At 54.0% G+C, this 17,054-nt stretch overlaps 1 protein-coding gene across 3 annotated transcripts in view; it reads right to left on the minus strand.

Moving 5' to 3' along the window:
* The window catches only part of SCN5A (sodium voltage-gated channel alpha subunit 5), a 94,361-nt gene extending 78,573 nt beyond the window's left edge, over window positions 1–15,788 (minus strand). For all 3 annotated transcript variants that reach the window (XM_082745384.1, XM_082745383.1, XM_082745385.1), the window contains exon 1: window positions 15,619–15,788. The gene's annotated coding sequence lies outside the window, so the exon portion shown is untranslated. The remainder of the gene's footprint in view (window positions 1–15,618) is intronic.
* Between the last annotated feature and the right edge of the window lie 1,266 nt (window positions 15,789–17,054).

Consider the following 17,054-nt stretch of genomic DNA (forward strand, 5'->3'; position numbering starts at 1 on the left):
CAGGGCCTTGGCGAGGCTGGTCCTGAACAAATGAATGATGGAGGGAATGATGAAGAATGTGCAGGTGAGGGAAGGGTGTGGAAAGGTACCCAGTGCCGTCCCTCCTCTCAAGCTTGTCCCTTCTATAGGAAACCCTGGAGCCCTGTGGAAGGTGATCAGAGGCGTCCTGGGCCAATGCCCAGGCTTCTTTTCTGGGCAGAGGCAGCCCAGGCAGTGGGGCCAAAGGGTGGGAGGGGGGTACTCTGTCTATCTCCCCACAGCACCATGTGCCTGGAGGCAAAGGATGCCCAGACTTTCCCTGGGGCATGGAGGTGCCAACATCTGGCACCTGAAGGACCACCTGTGTCTGCCGAATCAGACCCAGGCAAATGCCAGGGGGTTTGAAACAGCAGGGGCACAGCTTCAGAGCTGTCATCCAGATGTCAGCACCCCGTGTACACAACTGCAGCAATGTCCTGCTGGAGGGCCCCCTGCCCAAATGCCCAGGGCGAGCATTCTTCCCAAGATAGGAAGCTCCAATGGAGCATCTTGGGCTCTTCACACCTCTCCATGTGCTCCCTTCCTCCCAAATCCGAACAAATGAGGGCTGCCCCTGGTGCTGGCCGAACTAGAAAACAGGGACCACTCTCCACAGGGGTGTCCGAGAAGCACACGCACGGGACTCATGCCAGACTGCGAGAATGTGGGCCCCCGTGGCCTCAACCGATCTGGGACCTGGTGCGAACATGCTCTGCCTATGACATGGAGACCAAAGAATGTACTCCTGACTGTCCCAGCAAAACAGGATGTGGTAGGCACAGAAGCTCCGACAGGGATGCCACCGGGAAGGGGGAGGCAGTGTCGCTAATTACCACATCAAACCCAGGAATGGCCGGGCACCAGCTCAAGGGGGCAGGGCGGACACCTGTTGGAGATCTCTGCCAGGACAGAATCCCTTTCCGTCAACCAAAGGCAGGCTTTGCCTTGATCTCACTCCCATGAAATACGTCACCAATGACCCCGGCGATCCGCTGCACCAATCCTTGCACATAGCCAGCAAAGGTCCCAGGCTCCGGGCCCAGGATGGCTGGGAGGCAGGCACCTGGTCAGCTGACAGGTAAACGGTGAGCAAGCATAACACAGCCAGGCCTCCAAAGGGCACCTCTGGTCCCCAGGGAAGGGCAATGAGGCCGGTGTGAAGGGAGGTCAGAGGAGAGGTCCTAGGACCTTGCACTCTAAAAACCACTCCATCCTTCAGGGTCTTGTTCCTCTGTTTCATTCAAGACAAGTTAAAGGAACACCTTTGATAATAACAGCAGGTGAGGGAGTAGGTTCCCCTGTTATAAAAGCGTGTCCCTGTTCAGCTTCCATCTTTGAGTGAACAAGAAAGGTGTCTGTGACACTCATTGCCGAAAGTGAATGGCGATTTTTTTTCCCTAAAGATTTTTATTTATTCATTTGAGAGAGAGAGAGAGAGACAGAGAGAGCACAAGCAAGGGGAGTGGCAGAGGGAGAAGAAGACTCCCCACCAAGCAGGAAGCCCTAGGCGATATGGGGCTCCATCCCAGGACCCTGAGATCATGACCTGAGCCGAAGGCAGATGCCTGACCCACAGAGCCACCCAAGCGCCCCATGAATGGTGATTTTTTTCCTTTGCTGGTAAAAATGTGGGTCATGGTACACTTTCCTTTTTGTACTTTTCTTTAGTGCTTGAATTACTTAGGATGATCTTGTATTATTTTTACAAAAACAAGGGCCTTAGTCCTTACTGAGAAAAGAAAAAAAGAAAAAAAGCCAGCCAGGATGACAATGGCCCTTTCCAGGACAATCCTCTCCACCATCAGCAATCACTATTTAAGTAAATCAGGAAGCCTCCTCTTTGGCTTGGAATTTTTTCCTAAAAATAGTGTTCTCTGTCTCATTGTATCCATCTGTGTCCCATGCCTGCAAGGGTTCTGGGGACACGTGTATGCCCATGGACTTGCAGAGGTTCACCGGTATATACTGGGGAGTGTGTGTGTGTGTGTGTGTGTGTGTGTGTAAGGGAGAGAGAGACAGAGACAGAGAATGTGCGTGCACATACAAGCTCACACCTACGTAGCCGTCTGTTCCAGTAAAGGTGTTAAAAAATGTGTATTGAAATCAATTGATTCACGTAGATTGGCGCACATATTCTAAGTGTGCAGGTGGATGAATTTTCTCAAACTAAACACAGCTGGAAAGAGCACCCAGGTCAAGGAAAAAATTGTCCCCTGTCCCTCACACTTGGATTCCCCTCCAGTCACCAGCTACCTCCCTGGCCAAGGGAGACCACTCTCCCGACTGCTAATGGCAGGGACAGCTTTCCTTGTCTGTGGAGTTTAGGGGTTCCTAAAAGCCTCTTGGACGGGTGGGAAAGATTTCAGCGTAGGAGGAAATGTTCCTTGTTCTTACTAACTTTTAAATGCAACTGAGCACTTCCCTCAATCACGAATACAGGCAGCAAAGTGATCGTGTTAACGGTGCTGGGACCCACAGAACCTGCTGACATTCTCTTGTTCTGTGACCAGTGCCCCCAGGATCTCAGATATCATGAACACTCATTGATACTCCACAATTAAAAGGCTTATCAGACCTGCTGCCAAATCTTATTATTTCACATGTTAATAAAGAAGCACTTTCTGAAAAAAAAAAAAAAAAAGAAGCACTGACAATGGGGCCTAGATCTGAGGAACGTCTTGTTCCCCGTGGCCTCCAGTAGAGCACCTGAATCCTTGGGACTCTGTGGTTCCTGAAACCAGGTGAGGTTCCCAGCAGCCAGGCAGCCTCAGGTTCCAAAGTAAACCAGTCAAGCGTGTCCTTTGTCTCTGGGCCTGCAGGCAGGACGGATCCTTTTTCTTCCTGTTCTCCCCCTGCCTGCACCTGGTTTTGGCCTTGCTCTTCCTTTAGCAGCTCAGGGCCCACGCCCTGCCTGAGGCCGAGACTGGCTGAGCCCTGGCTGCAAGGTTTCTAGTGATGCCCGAGTTGGGGGGCTGGGGTTCGAGGGCCCGAGGACACTCCAGGCTCAGACCCAGCCATCTCCTGCAGGCCTAGGAGGTCAGGCCCCCAGCAATCTGGGGAAAGAACACGTCTCAGTCTTACACAGATCCAATGTGTGGAGAGGCCTGGCCTGATTTGATTCTGAGACTGTTCCTCTAGAAGCAGCACCCCATGGCTCCCTTCCCTCGTCCAGGCTAGTTTCTTTGTCCCCATCAGTCCTGTAGATGCTCCCTGGGCTGGAACGTCTTCTTCCAGCTGACCACCCTGCCCAACCTGGTTGCTCCTGTTCTGTCGGCCTGACTCAAGCTCCAGGGGACCTCAACCCAATCCTGTCCCAAGTTTATCAGTTTCTGGTTACCGGGGGCTTCTCTGTCAAAGTTCTGCTGGCTCCTGAGCCCAGGGAAGCAATCTGTGAAGCTTCCTTTTCAATCTGATCCTTTCCTGCGACACTGGCTACAAGCCCCCCACCCCCCAAACATTACACCCTCCAATCCGGATGCTACTGCCCAGGGGCAGACCTTGTCCCCCCAGCTGGGACAATGCTGACCTCATGGCCACTGGCCCCCTCTCTCTTTCCCTCCACTCTGCAGTTCCACCACTCCCTGACCCAGCCCTTCCCAAACACAGCCCCTGCCCTGTGCGATGGCAGGGCCACCTCAGGCTCTCCTCACGACCCCCTTCTCTAGGACACCTTCTATGTTTGCCCACCCACGCTGATCTCCCTCCTCTGGGCATCCAGCCCTTGCCTGCTTCCTGGCCACAAAGGTTCCCTGATAGTCAGTCCCTGGGTTTGTTTGGGACCAAAGGGTATCGCCTCTCAGGCAGTCTGATTTCACCAAATAGCCCAAAAACCTCTGAGTCGCTGGCTGTACACATGGGTATTACAACAAGGTGGAGATGCCATGAGGGAGAGCAGTGACTGTCCGCACCAGACACCGGAGCCCTCTGGACCTGTCTCCGTGTTGTCTCTTCAGCTGGCCTTCCTGAAGGAAGACTTTCCTGAATATACGGGGCACATAGCTGGGGCTCAATCTGTGGTGGTCACCTTGCCAGGTTGTGGAGCACGAAAAGAGTGTAGCTGTGGGTATGGTCCAGGGCCAGGGAGTGACGCTCCGGACTTCTCTGGCTTCAGCACTAAGATTCCTGCATCCTGAGAGGCGATACCCTTTGGTCGGGAACAAACCAGAAAGGTTGGTCACCTGAGGGGTGAAGAGGGGCCTGACTCCAGCCTAGTCCCTTCTTGTGGAGCCTTCCTTCCCATTCCCCTCCCATATCCCAAGGCAGGCACGCTCTGGCATCCTGAGTCACCTCTAGCATTTTGGTCGCCTTGGAATCACAGCCTCTGGAACACAGCATGCAAAGAATATTCTTTGCTATGTAAATTTATGCAAGGCACTCTGTGGAAGTGGTTCCCAGGCTTCCTAGAAAATCTCTGCTGGCTTCCTTGGCTCCTCCCTCCTCCCTCCCGCTCTGGAGACTCAGCTCACCTGTGCCCTTGCCCCATGGCCCTGCCTTCCACGGCTCCTCAGTCCTTCAGCAAGAGGTTCAGGGAGAGCATGTGGGTGCCCATGAGGCCAGGGCTCACTCCCCACAGGTGTCAGTGAGGGCAGGAGGAGTGAATTCATTTCTTCCTTGAGGAGAATGAGTTAAAACTAATTAACACCTCAACTCATAGACTCATTTTATTAATCGAATGATTCAGTAATCAGCACCCGCTGTGTACGGTCTTACAAATGACTTCATAGAACACTTTTCTTCCCAAGGTAATGGATCCTAAATCAACAGGTGATGATGAGGAGATGAAGATGAGCCATCAGCAAAGAGACTCTGTGGTGGCTTGTGAGGACATTTCCATTCAGCCTTGCCAAGATGGGCCATGAGGAAACGCCCTGGGCCAGAGAACCCAGACCTGTGCCCGGTTCTGCTTCTGCCTTTGGCCTTCCCACACCTTCTCTGCAGGATATTGTTTCTAAATGGGATAGGGACACGATTCAAGTGCCTGTGGGATCTGGTCCTGTCCACTTATTTCCACGTGTCCTTGGGCAAGTTTACTGATGTGTTTCTGCCTCAGTTTTCCCATCTGTAAAATGGGGGGTCATAATCGTACCTGCTGCACAGGGCTGTTCTGAGGCTTAGATTATTAATACTTGTACAGGCTCGGCACACAGGAAGTATCTTAAGAATGCCAGTTGCTCTTATTGTGGTTGCTGCGGTCACTACTTTTTTCCTACTAGATCCAACTCAGAGGATCCCTCTTTGAAAGACCTGTCTTGCTGCCTCCTCTGCCTCCCACTCCCAGTCCTCCCTGCCTGGCTGGCCTTCCCTTCTGTGTTCTCAGCACACTTGCATCCCCATACCCACTTCACCACAGGATGCAGTTAACTGACTTCCTTTCACATCTCCCTCTCCCTTCGGCTGTGTCCTGAATTTTCGAACCACAGTCTGGCCCAGTAGAGGTGCCTCTAAAGGCCTGGTGAATGAATGAGTGAATGAATGAATGAATGAATGAATGCCAGATTAACCTTCCTATTGCCCAGCCTGTGAGCTTGGAGATGAACAACACAAAGCCCCCTTTTTCTGGGCCTTGTTTTTCTCAGCCACAAACTGGGTGGGCCAATCCAGCAAGGTTGTAGGCTCATGATGTGTCTGGGACTGCCGGAAGTGCTGCTGTGATCACCTTATTTCATTCTTGCAACAATTCTAGGGAGAGGGTAGGTTAGTATCTGTTTTACACAAAGGGAAATCTGATGCTTCGAGGTTAAGTAAGCAGGCCCCAGTCTGTCTGGTGAAAGCCAGGTCTCACCAAGGCACTTACATTCCCTCCTACTTCTGCTGGCACAGAGGGCTGGGAGGAAGGGGTAAAGTCAATCTGCGACAGGGGCGGGGCATGTCTGTGAACTGCCCCCCCCACCTACAAAATGAGGAGTCCAGCCAAGGCTGGTCCTTCCTCCCTCTCAGCAGCCTGGCTGGCCGACCTGCCTATGCCCACGCGTGGGCGGCTGCTCCCAGGGAGACCTGGCCGATTTCTGCCAATGGCCAGGGACTCAGCAGTTTCCCCGCTGGAAATGATTCCCCAGCAGTTTTTATCTCCAGCTCTGGCCCTGTTGAACGGCCCTGTCCAAAAGGGTAGCCACCCAGCCCACATGGCTACTGACCACTTGGAATGTGGCTATCCCAGTGGCCATCCAGAGTGGTACAGTCCCCACAAATTTCATTATTAACTTTTAAACACTGATTACAATTTATGCTGGTTAACATTTTGGATGTATGAGGTTAAATGAAATGATACAATTAATCTCACTTTTTTTTTTTTTTTTGACTTTTTAAAATGTGGCTACTAGAAAATTTTAAGTTGCATATGTGACTCTCATGGGTAGTTCATGTTCCTCTCTACCAGATGGCATTCCCTCCCTGCTGTTGGGCCCTAAACACTTAGAGTTCCACTGCCTTTGGGCTGGGCCTCAGGCTAGCCCTGGGGGTGGGGGAGGGGAGAGAAGCAGAGGGGGAGGACAGGTCGGGGATGGGTTGAAGGAGAGTTGTCTTCAGCAGCCCAGAAAGTGGCCACCCGGTTTGGGGCAGTGGCTTGTGGGTGGTTGTACTGACTGGAGCCACAGGTGGGGATGGGGGTGGGGGAGAGGGGGAAGTGGAAGGGGTCAACGGCATCCCTCCAGCCCAGGCAATTATCTGCACAGTCCTGGCTCTCCCAGGGTAACGGCTTGGACAAAGGCTCAGTGGGGGTGCCAGCTGGTTCTCGTGGCCTGTGCATTCAGGTCCTTGCTCCCAGATCAAAGGCACAATGGCACGTCCTTGTGCAGGGCCTCAGCGAACCGGCTCCCTGCAGGCTCCGCTCCTCTGAGGCTGCATAGACATTAACTCTGTCTAGCCCAGAGCCCGAGCTTTGGGGGAGGATGATCCCCAGGGGGCTTTCCTTCTCCAGTCTCGATCCCAGCCCCCAGCAATCTGGGGAAGTCCTGCAGAATCCCCACCCCCATCCCTTCTGGAGGCGAACACGCCCACCCCAGAAGCCGGGGATGCCCTCATTTACATACATTTGCATCTCATTTATTCCAACACTCTGGCTGAAGCCGAGGCTAATTCAGCTGACAAGAAAACCCCACCCGTTTGCTCTGCTTAAGTGATTCCCCAGGCGGAATAAAAAGGGGTCCCTGGGACCAGACCCCTCCCTCTGGAGTGGGAGCTGAGGGGAGAGCTGGAATGGGGTGGGGGCACCTTTGGCTTGAGCCCTGGATTCAGCCAGAGTTCCTGTTTTTTCAAACTCCACCTTCCCCACAGTAAGGATAGGGCCCTTTGGGAGCCTGGAAAGGGCTTGCTCGTCTCAAGTTCCCTGGTATTGCTGGTGCCAGGTCAGGGGAACCACACACACAGCCCAGGTCATTCAGGGCCCCCTGCACAGGGCGCCTGGCATCCGCTTCCTTCCAGGCCTGAGTCTGTCTTGTAAGCCCAATTATTTCTCCATGCACAGGGGTCTGGAATGTTATGTCAGGCACTGAGATGTTACTCACAGCCCAGAGCTGCCTAGGGGTCCAGGGGCTCCAGGGTAGGGGCTTGGAGGATCCACTATGTGACCAAAAGAACTCAGAAGTCAGACAGCTGGCTCGGTCAACCAGGGCACTGCTGGCCCAAACTGTGTACCGTCTATAGCCACACACCACACACAACTGGGCCAGAAAGGTGGCCCAGGAAGCACCCGACCAGCACACAGGTGCCTGCGAGATGGCTGGAAATCAGCATCCTAAGTCTCTAGCCCCGTTTCTTCCAACTCATTTTTCTCAACACCTGGGCTAAAAAAAAATGGTTTCACAGGGGAACTGTACACTGAGGTCATGGCAACCAAAGCATTTATGGAGTACCTACTGTGTGCATTAGGGAGACAGGAGTGCCCTAGGGAAGCCTGGGGGCGCTTAGGGTCCCTTAACCCCCAGATAAAGATAAGCCAATCCATCCACACACAAGATCTATGCCACAAAATTGTTTATGAGACAGAATGGGCACATCTATCTATATGAAAATGCACTGATTTTCAGTGTATAGTTGAATGAGTTTTAACAAATGTATACATACATTCGTGTAACTACCACCTCAGTTAAGCTAGTGAACATTCCCACCGCCCCAGAAAGTTCCCTAGTGTCCCCTTCTGGTCAGCTTTTCTGATTTCCATCATCATAGATGAGTCTGACCTGTTCTAGAACTTCGCATATATAGAAGCACACTGTATGGGCTGTTTGCATCAAATGTTCCTGCTTGACATAGTGCTTCTGAGGCTTTTACACTGCATTTGCCGGGGACAGCCATCTGACTTCCCTTTGCAATGCACTGTGACCACGCAGGACCCAGCTGGGGACAAGTCCTTGGCCCGATCATAAAAGGCGAGGACTGGGAGGGACTCGAAGTCCAGCTATCTCTGGGGACAGCCGCCCCCGGGGGATCCTTAGGGAATATTTTTCTCTCCTTCCCTCAGACATTTCCTGAAACAGAAACTCAGCAATTATACATCTAACCGGCACCCAGCTCAGCAAGTGAGTGGGGGCTTTCCCTGGGTTTCCACTTTTGTTAGCAACTAGCTGTCGCTTTATTTAACTGGCAGTCTGTGCCGCATCCAACCACCACGGGGGTGGAGGTGGCGGCGGCGGGGTTGGCGCTGCAAATGGCTGGCCCCTGCCCTGCGCCTTCTTTTCCCTCAAGTCCGGCTGTGGCGGGCCCCCTCTGCCTGCCTGCACCCGCACGTGCAGCTGGGTGTCCTCTGGCTGGGGCAGGGGGAACAGACTCAGGGGCTGGGATTCTTCCCAGGGGTGGGCCCCAAGGCAGGCAGCCGTGCTGGGCAGCAGGAACAGGCACTTTGGCTCAGAGGGGACCTTTGTACCCCTTCCCTGCTACTGGCCCAGATCGATGAGGCTGGGGCTTTGATGGCCACACAGGAAGTATTGATGGGGCTGGGCTGATCCCTCCCATGGTCTGATGTTCCCCCGCATCTTAGATGACCCAGCCAGGCCAGCTGGAGGGACGGCTAATGAAACCTGAGGACTGAAATCAGCAGCTCCAGGCAAACCTTTCCCTGCCCTCCATGCCTTTGAACACTGCCTCTGGAGCCAGGCCCTTCCTTTGCCCAGGACTTCGAGGAATCAATACCCGCCAGAAAGGCATTTACCACCCTCTTGATGCCAGGAAGAGCCTTTCTACTGCTCAAAATCCATTCCCAGAAAGCACGGGGACTGCCTGGGCACAGTGGTCAGGAGGTGGGGGCCTGGGCACCGCGGGTCCCGGGCTTCGCACCACCTGCGTGCCCGAGTGACCTTGAGCCTAGAGGCTGACCAGCACTGGTCCCCGGCCTCCAGGGCTGTAAGGAGGGGAGCACACACCCTGGGGATGACAACGGAGGGATCTCCAAGGGGGTGAGGGACCTTCCCGCACCCACACAGCTGCCACGAGAGTGGCTCCGTCCTTTCGCTTGCTTAACACACTTGTGGGGGCACGACTTCCCACTGCCTCCCTGGAGATTCAGTCAGAAGAAGAAACTGAAGAAGAGAAAGAAAGAACTGAACTCCAGCCGCTGAGCATAAATGCTCTCTTCCCACAACAGGCCCGTGCACACAGTCTGATCTCTTTCCCCTCTCCCAATTCTGGGCATCTGCCACGGCTGGGCTCTAATCCCACCTCCTCCAGGTACCCTCCCCTGGCATCTCTGGGCTACAGGGACCTCCCCTGGTGTGTGTGTGTGTGTGTGAGTGCATGCATGCAAGCATGCTGAGCTCCCAACTCCTGCCATCCATCTCCTCTGTCCTGAGCAGCCTTTGCTCTGGCCCCAGGGGTAAACCTACTAGGCCCCAAGGGTCTTTGGTTCCTTTTCTGCCTAACCAGAGTAGTAAACAGAGTGAAGAATAGACAAAGAGAGTCACAGAACTGTCCCACTGGACCCCGGTTTCAATAACCACTAAAGTTTCTGCGGGGCTTGGGGCACGCCAGAACCTTGTCTAGGAAATGAAGTTGGAGGTAGGAAAGCTGTGGGTACCCGGCTCCCCAGCCCATGGCTGTGACTCTTTGGGAACGGGATGAGGGTGATCTGGCAGGGGAGGTGACACAGGTTTCAAAGAGCCCACGAGACACATGGTGCCAAAGCTGTGCCATCTATGGCACTTGCCCCGGAAAAGTCTACTCCTGGACTCCCTCTCCCATTTGAGGGTCCCTGGCCCCAATAATTGATGTGGGGTCTCTATAAATAGCACCCATTCCATATTGATCATCTTAAAAAGACACGGAATGTTCTAGGCCCACGGAGAGAAGAGTTATGTCTAAAAATAGTTTCATCCCCAGGAACCACTGCCAGCCCCAGGCTGTCATATAAGCTGTGCATAACAAAGGGGCAGTCTGAAGGAGGCAGATGACAGAAAGGGTGGCAGTTGGAAACTGAGGCATGAAACCTCTCCATCTCCACCTCATTTTCTCTGCTCTGGTCACAGAAGCCAACCATGCCTCAGGAGCTTTTCTCTGCCTTAGGGCCTTTGCACCTGCAGTTCCCTCTTTCTAAGACATTCTTTCTCCAGATTTCCTCTGGATAGGTTTTCCCTTTTTGTTTGTTTGTTTGTTTTGTTGTTGTTTGTTTGTTTTAGATTTATCTGAGAGAGAGAGAGACCCCACGAATGGGCAGCAGCACAGAAGGAGAGAATCTCAAGCAGATTCACCACCTAGTGTAGAGCCAGGCTTGATCTCATGACCCATGAGATTATGATGGGAAATCATGAGTCACCCACTTAACCAACTTAGCCACCCAGCATCCCTGCTTCTTTCTTGTTATTTAGGTCTCAATTCAATCTCTTCCTTCAAGAGGTCTTTCCTGACCAGCCAGTCTAGGATCACTCCTGTCTGTCCACCACATCTTCCTGTTTTACTTCCTTCATAGCCCTGGTCATGATCTAAAATTACCTTCAGTATCTATTTGCTTAGTGGTATCTGGTCTGTCTTTCCCCGATAGTATGTGAACTTCATGAGAGCAGTTACTGAATCTGAGTTGTACACCTTCTAGAATCTTCTGTGGCACCGAGTAGACGCTGAATGTCTTATCTGGGCCCTCTCCCACCACCCCAAGCTGAACTCTGCCTCAGACCAACACTTCAGGTCAGCCTGGGGAGGCAGAAGGCAGTGGGAATCCAGTCCTGGCTTACTCTGTAGCCCTCCCATGCCTGGTCTACTCTCTGCAGCATCCAGTCTCTGTCCACAGCCTGCCCCCTGGCTTCATCCCTTCGCTCTCTGCCTCCTTCATAGAGTTTGCCACAAGATTTCCACCCTATCCCTCTACTCCTGGTTATCTGCTCTTGAGGACCTCAATGTGTCTCCAAACACTGCTTTCTGGAACACTTCTCATCTCAGAGCAAGATCTCCCTCCCCTTCCTGTCCCCCACCCCCAGGAGGAATCACAGTTCCTGCCATCAAAATTCCCCTCTGAGGCACAACTTCAACTCAGACCTCTGGCCCCTCACTGTCAGGAAAAGTATTTGCCCTATAAGTACCACCCGTGGGTGCACTGCATGGACACACATGCCTAGAGTCCACTCTGGGCTCTCCCTACATACCCCCTTGACTCCACCCCTGGCCAGCTCCCGTCTATCTCTTTTCTCCCTCTTAAACCATCAAACTCTTGCAAAGAGCTGTCTACACGTGCTGTCTCCACGTCCTCACCTCCTGCTCACTTCTGAACCCACTCCAAACTGGCTCCTATTCTCACCAATTCATTCACTCACTCACTCATTCATTCATTCATTCAACAACTAACCATCTGTGTTGGGCACCACATTCTGTAGGTGTTAAGGAGTTTCTGGTGTTCACTGTCACCAGCATCCACACTGTTCCTCAATCTAATGGACACTCCTTTTAAAAGTAGGCATTCTTCTTGAACTATGCCTGAACTTCTCAGAACCATCTTCTTTACGCTCAGCAGAAAGAAAAGAAAAAGAAGACTCCCCTTCCTCTGGGACATGCTCTCTCCTTGCTTTCTGTGACACCTCCCACTCCTGGCTTGCCTCCCACCTCTCCGACTGCTCCTTCTCAGCCTCCTTTGCAGACTTCTCCGGCCTCAATTGTTGGAGTGTCTCAGGGATCTGGACCAAAGCTGTTCTCTTGCACTCTCTCCTCCACATCAGGCTCACCTGGGTGCTTTGAAAATTTCTGATGCCCAGGCCTCACCCTGGAGTCAAATGAATTAGAACCTTGAGGGGAGGGAGTGGAGCCTGGGCATAGGTTTTTTTGTTTTGTTTTGTTTTTCAATTTTTATTTTATTTTATTTTTTAAAGATTTTATTTATTTATTTGACAGAGAGACAGATCACAAGTAGGCAGAAAGGCAGGCAGAGAGAGAGGGGGAAGCAGGCTCCCCACTGAGCAGAGAGCCCGATGCGAGGCTCGATCCCAGGACCCTGAGATCATGGCCTGAGCTGAAGGCAGAGGCTTTATTCCACTGAGCCACCTAGGCGCCCCATGTTTTTCAATTTTTAAAAGCTGTCCAAGTGATGCTAATGTGGCCAGGCTTGAGGACCACTGGTCTGCAATCTTGCTGGACAATCTAGTTTACTGCCATGACTCCCGTGGCCAACATCTGCAGATGATTCCTAGTTTCCACCTCCAGCCCCGGTCTCGTGCCAAACACTGGACCCTCCCCTCCAACTGACCACTGCATGTTTGGATCTGTCTCTGGAAGTAGTAACGGTTCTACTCAGTACCCCGAAATATCTGTCACTTCTCCTTTGTTCTTTATCAAACTTACCAACCTAAACTTCACTCTTGCAGTGTGGTGGGGTGGTGGTGGGGAATCTCATTTAATGAGAAATCAAAGTCAGGGAGGGAAGAAGTGGCATGTCTCTGAACAGAGAAGAAAGCTGGGATGCCACAGGTTCCACCACCTGTGGTGACCTGACTCTTCCTTTCCTTCAACCGAAGGACTTCTGATGGCACTCGTGGTCTGTATGGGCAGACCTGACACATCGGCTAAAACCCAAGGCCTGCTACTTAGTAGATGTGTGACAGTGAGTGAGTTAGTTCACCTTGTTGGGCCTTCAGTTTCGACACCTGCAGTATTGTCATCAGTAAGGTCCCACCCCCTGGGCTGATGTAAGGATTCCTGAGATGAGCCTTATAAAGTGATTAGTGCCATGCCTGGCTGACAGAAAGCACTCAGTGAATGTTAGCTATTTTTAGTACCATTACTGAGGATAAATTCCCAATTCCTGAGTATAGAGCTCACAAGGGCCCCCGTGACTGTGACCTTGGCTTTAGCTTCTGCTCTTCCCTCCCTCGCACCATGAGACCCAACGGGTCGCTGAACTAACAAGGGTGTTTTTCACAAATCTGCATGGCTCATGCCGGTCCTGATGGCTAGACTGCAACTTCTCCATCTCGAAAACTCCTATTCATCCTTCAAAACCCATGAGGAAGGTTATTTTTGTTAGAGAGATACTCTTGACTCCTCTGGCCAAAAGTAATCATTCCTCTTTCAGGGGGGCAATGGGGTCACACTTCTGATAGTGATACCCTTCCAATAACTTTCCCAAAAGTCAGTGGGAACTAGCCTCCTGTGAACAGAACAGAGACTGCCATTGACCACTGCTCCAGGATGTTTGCACAACTCCCCTCTGGAATGGCTTGGGCACTAGCCTCTTCTTCTCCACAACTCCCAGCTGTCTCTGGTGCTTCCCACCACTCCTGTGAGCTTGGTCTTCATGCTGAGTGAGTCAATCCTGGAACTTTTCCAGAAGAGCTTTGATCACCAACCAGGGATGGGCCAAGCACCGCAGAGGCGCAGCAGCTGCCCAGGCCACACAGGGCTGAAGGCTTTTTGCCGGCACCCCAAAGCCTGTTTCCTTTCTGCCCAGATCCTCTTTGGTCAGTCCTAGCTCATTTTGGTCCTCAGGAAGTAGTTCTCAAGGAATCTTCATCCTGAGTGGTGCACCAAATCTACTGACTCTCTCTAGATGACCTTGGATAAGTCCTTGACCCACTCCCGGCCTCGGTTTTCTCCTGTCCAATGTGGCACTAATGACAGAATTCGATTAAAAGTTCAGTGGGTCTCATTTCAGCACAGGGTGGGACATTCTAGCATCAAATCTGTGTTCCACGGTCTGGCTGTCCCCTGACTCTCCCCTCCTGATACTCCTGTGACAGCAGCATGGTATGAGCTATCATCCTGTGCCACCCTCCTTCCGCCTTCCAGCTCCATTACCACCCACTCACGTGCACCTGCCCGATTCCAGCTGGGAGGAGTTGAGGGTGAGGAGATGGAGTTGAGGACAGCCACAAGGTCTTGGGCTCCCAGTGGCCTGGGCCTCTGCTACTCTGAGTCCCTCTAGATCATGAGGGGCTTGGTGGGAATCTGCGAGAAGGCTGAGGTGCTGCCGCATGGTGGGGGTCATGTGGTGTGTCTGTCTCCACCCTGCTATTCAGGCTCACTGAGGAAGGTGACTAGGGTCTCAGTAGGAGGGGGGACGAAATGCCAGCCCAAAAGCCTAAGAGGCGGCTCACCCTGCCCTCCTAGGACTGGTCTCAATGCTCTAAGGAGAGAAGATTGACTCCTGCCCCAACGTCAGCCATGGCTTCCTGGCTGATTCATCTGTGCCCTGGCCTCCAACAGGTGTTTGCAAGGAAGGCCTATGGCCAAGGCCTCGTCCCCAGCATTTCCCCCATTACGGCTCTCTGCACCTCCAGCCTCCACAAGGCTAGGTACAACCGTTCCTCCCGTTCCTTCCCATGCCACCAAAGACGATCAAATAACACAGAGGATGAAAGCCACCTCCCTCCCGTCAAGGCGAGTGGATCTGCCCGGGTAAGAGCGAGAGCAAGCAGGGCAGAGAACTCTCTCCAATCCCAGCGCACAGAGATCTCCCTTGCTGAGAGCACAAGGAGGTCTCTCCTCCTTCAAGGCGCTTAGAGACCAGATGCGGCCCCGTTAGGGCGTCAAAGGGCACAGAGATCTCTTCGGGCTCGAAGCTCGCAGAGATAGGACACGTATTTAGATCTCTGCTCCCTCAGGGCGCAGAGATCTTTCCCAGGTCAGGACAGGCAGCGATCCGGTCCCAAAGAAGACACCCCTAGAGGACCGCTCAGTGGGGCCCAGAGAAAGGGGGTGATTGGCTCCCTCCCCCATTCCCAGCCCTGCTCGGTCGGCTCCCCGGCTTTCTGGAACCACACTCACTGCGCGCCTAGTCGCCGCTCTGACCTTGGGGTCTCCGGCCTCGGGAATCCGGGTCCCAATCCCAGACCCTCCCCGAGCCTGCGCCAGGGTCGGCCGGGAAGCCGGGGCCGCAGCTCCTCCTCCCCGGGCCCTCGACAGCGCACGGGGAAACCCGGAAGGAAAGGAATGGGGAGGGGGCGCACGGCGATTACAGACGCCCCCCCACACCCCCGAGGGAATCCCTTCCAGCCCGAAGGATCTGCACCCTTTCTTCTCTCCCTCCCGCCTCGGGGGCAGCGATGGGGGAGGGAACTGCCGGGCGCACCCGGGGCAGGGGAGGGGGTGGATAGGGGCCGGAGGCTCCTACCCTCGGGGAGTAAAGTTGGGCGGCGGCAGGCGGAGGGGGCTCCGGCCCGGCCGGTGCTCCCAGGCGCAGGGGCGCTCGCTCACCTGCTGGTCCCCCGGCCCTGGCCCCGGGATGGGCGGCTGAGGTTCCGCGCGGACTCGGCTCGGAGCGGGGCTCGGGGCACTGGGCGCAGGCTCAGCGGCCCCGGGGGCGCGATCCGCGCATCCTACGGGCGCCGCCGCCGTCTCGGCTCCGCCGCTCGGCTCGGGCTCCGGGGCTCGGCGGGCGGCGCGGGCTCGGGCTGGGGGCGGGGTCGGGGGCGGGCCCCGCCTGGGCTCGGCCTGGGGCTTGGGGCCCCCGGCTGGCTCCGCCCCAGAGCGACGCGCCCCGGACTCCGCACGTGGCGCTCCGCCCGCTCAGAGGGTGAAGCCCTGGGCACCCGCCGGGGCGCACACCCCCACGCTGACCCGGGGGCGCCCCGCCAAAGACAGCAGCCCACGCGGGCACAGACAGACACACGCAGACGCGGGCACACGCTGGGGTACACACTCACCGACCCAGAGACGCTTCGCCACAGATAGCCACCCACGCGGACACGGACAGGCACGCATCCCGGCACACACGGGAGAATACACGCAGGCATCCTCCCTGACCTGGGGACCCTACATTGGGGAACCAGCCCCCTGGACACGGACAGACCCTGATGCGGGCTCACACAGACACCTATGCTGACATTCCCTGAGGCTGACAGACACACTCGACACACGCACATCTGCGCTGACACACAGACACCCACACGGACATAGGCAGACACATCATTGACACACACACTGAGGCAGACACACTCTGACAAACTCAGTGATACATGACTCAGAGACTCGTATCCCCTGACACAGAGGCACACAGTTACATGGGACCACATTCTGCTGGAGAAACACGGACAGTACACAATTCTGCACAATAGTAGACACTCGCACTCACACAGACCAGAAATAAGGGCACAACCAACAAACACAGAGACACCCACCCTGAAATGGACTCACACACATGCTCACATACATACACCTTGTTGGGACACATACAACCAACACCTTTACACACAGAGAGACGCTCAAACATGTGGATACTGAGACAGACACTGCCTCTCACATAGGGACACATAGACCAGTGGCAAATTATCGCTCATACCCAGGCTGACCCATAGGGAAACATGTCCAGGAACACAAGTTTTTAAAACAAAATGGGCTACCAGATTTTCCCCACAGGCCAGTAACATAGTTGGAAGGGACGGTATGCTTTGCCCTGCACAGTGGCCACTGCCCACAGCCATCTTTACTTTTCTGACACTTTCAAAGCCCCAAGATACAAGAATTGCTCTTGGAGGGCAAAATGGGGGCTGGTATCTCAGAAAGCTCCAAGGTACTGGATTTGAGATCTCAGAGACTATGACCTGCCCCTCCACTGGGACTCTGGAGAGGTAACGATGAGTCCATTGTCCCTTTGGGATCTGGGTGTGGGGTTCCAGGTGTCACTGGGGGCC

Source organism: Mustela nivalis, assembly GCF_964662115.1.
Source record: "Mustela nivalis genome assembly, chromosome: 1".
Taxonomy (NCBI): Eukaryota; Metazoa; Chordata; class Mammalia; order Carnivora; family Mustelidae; genus Mustela; species Mustela nivalis.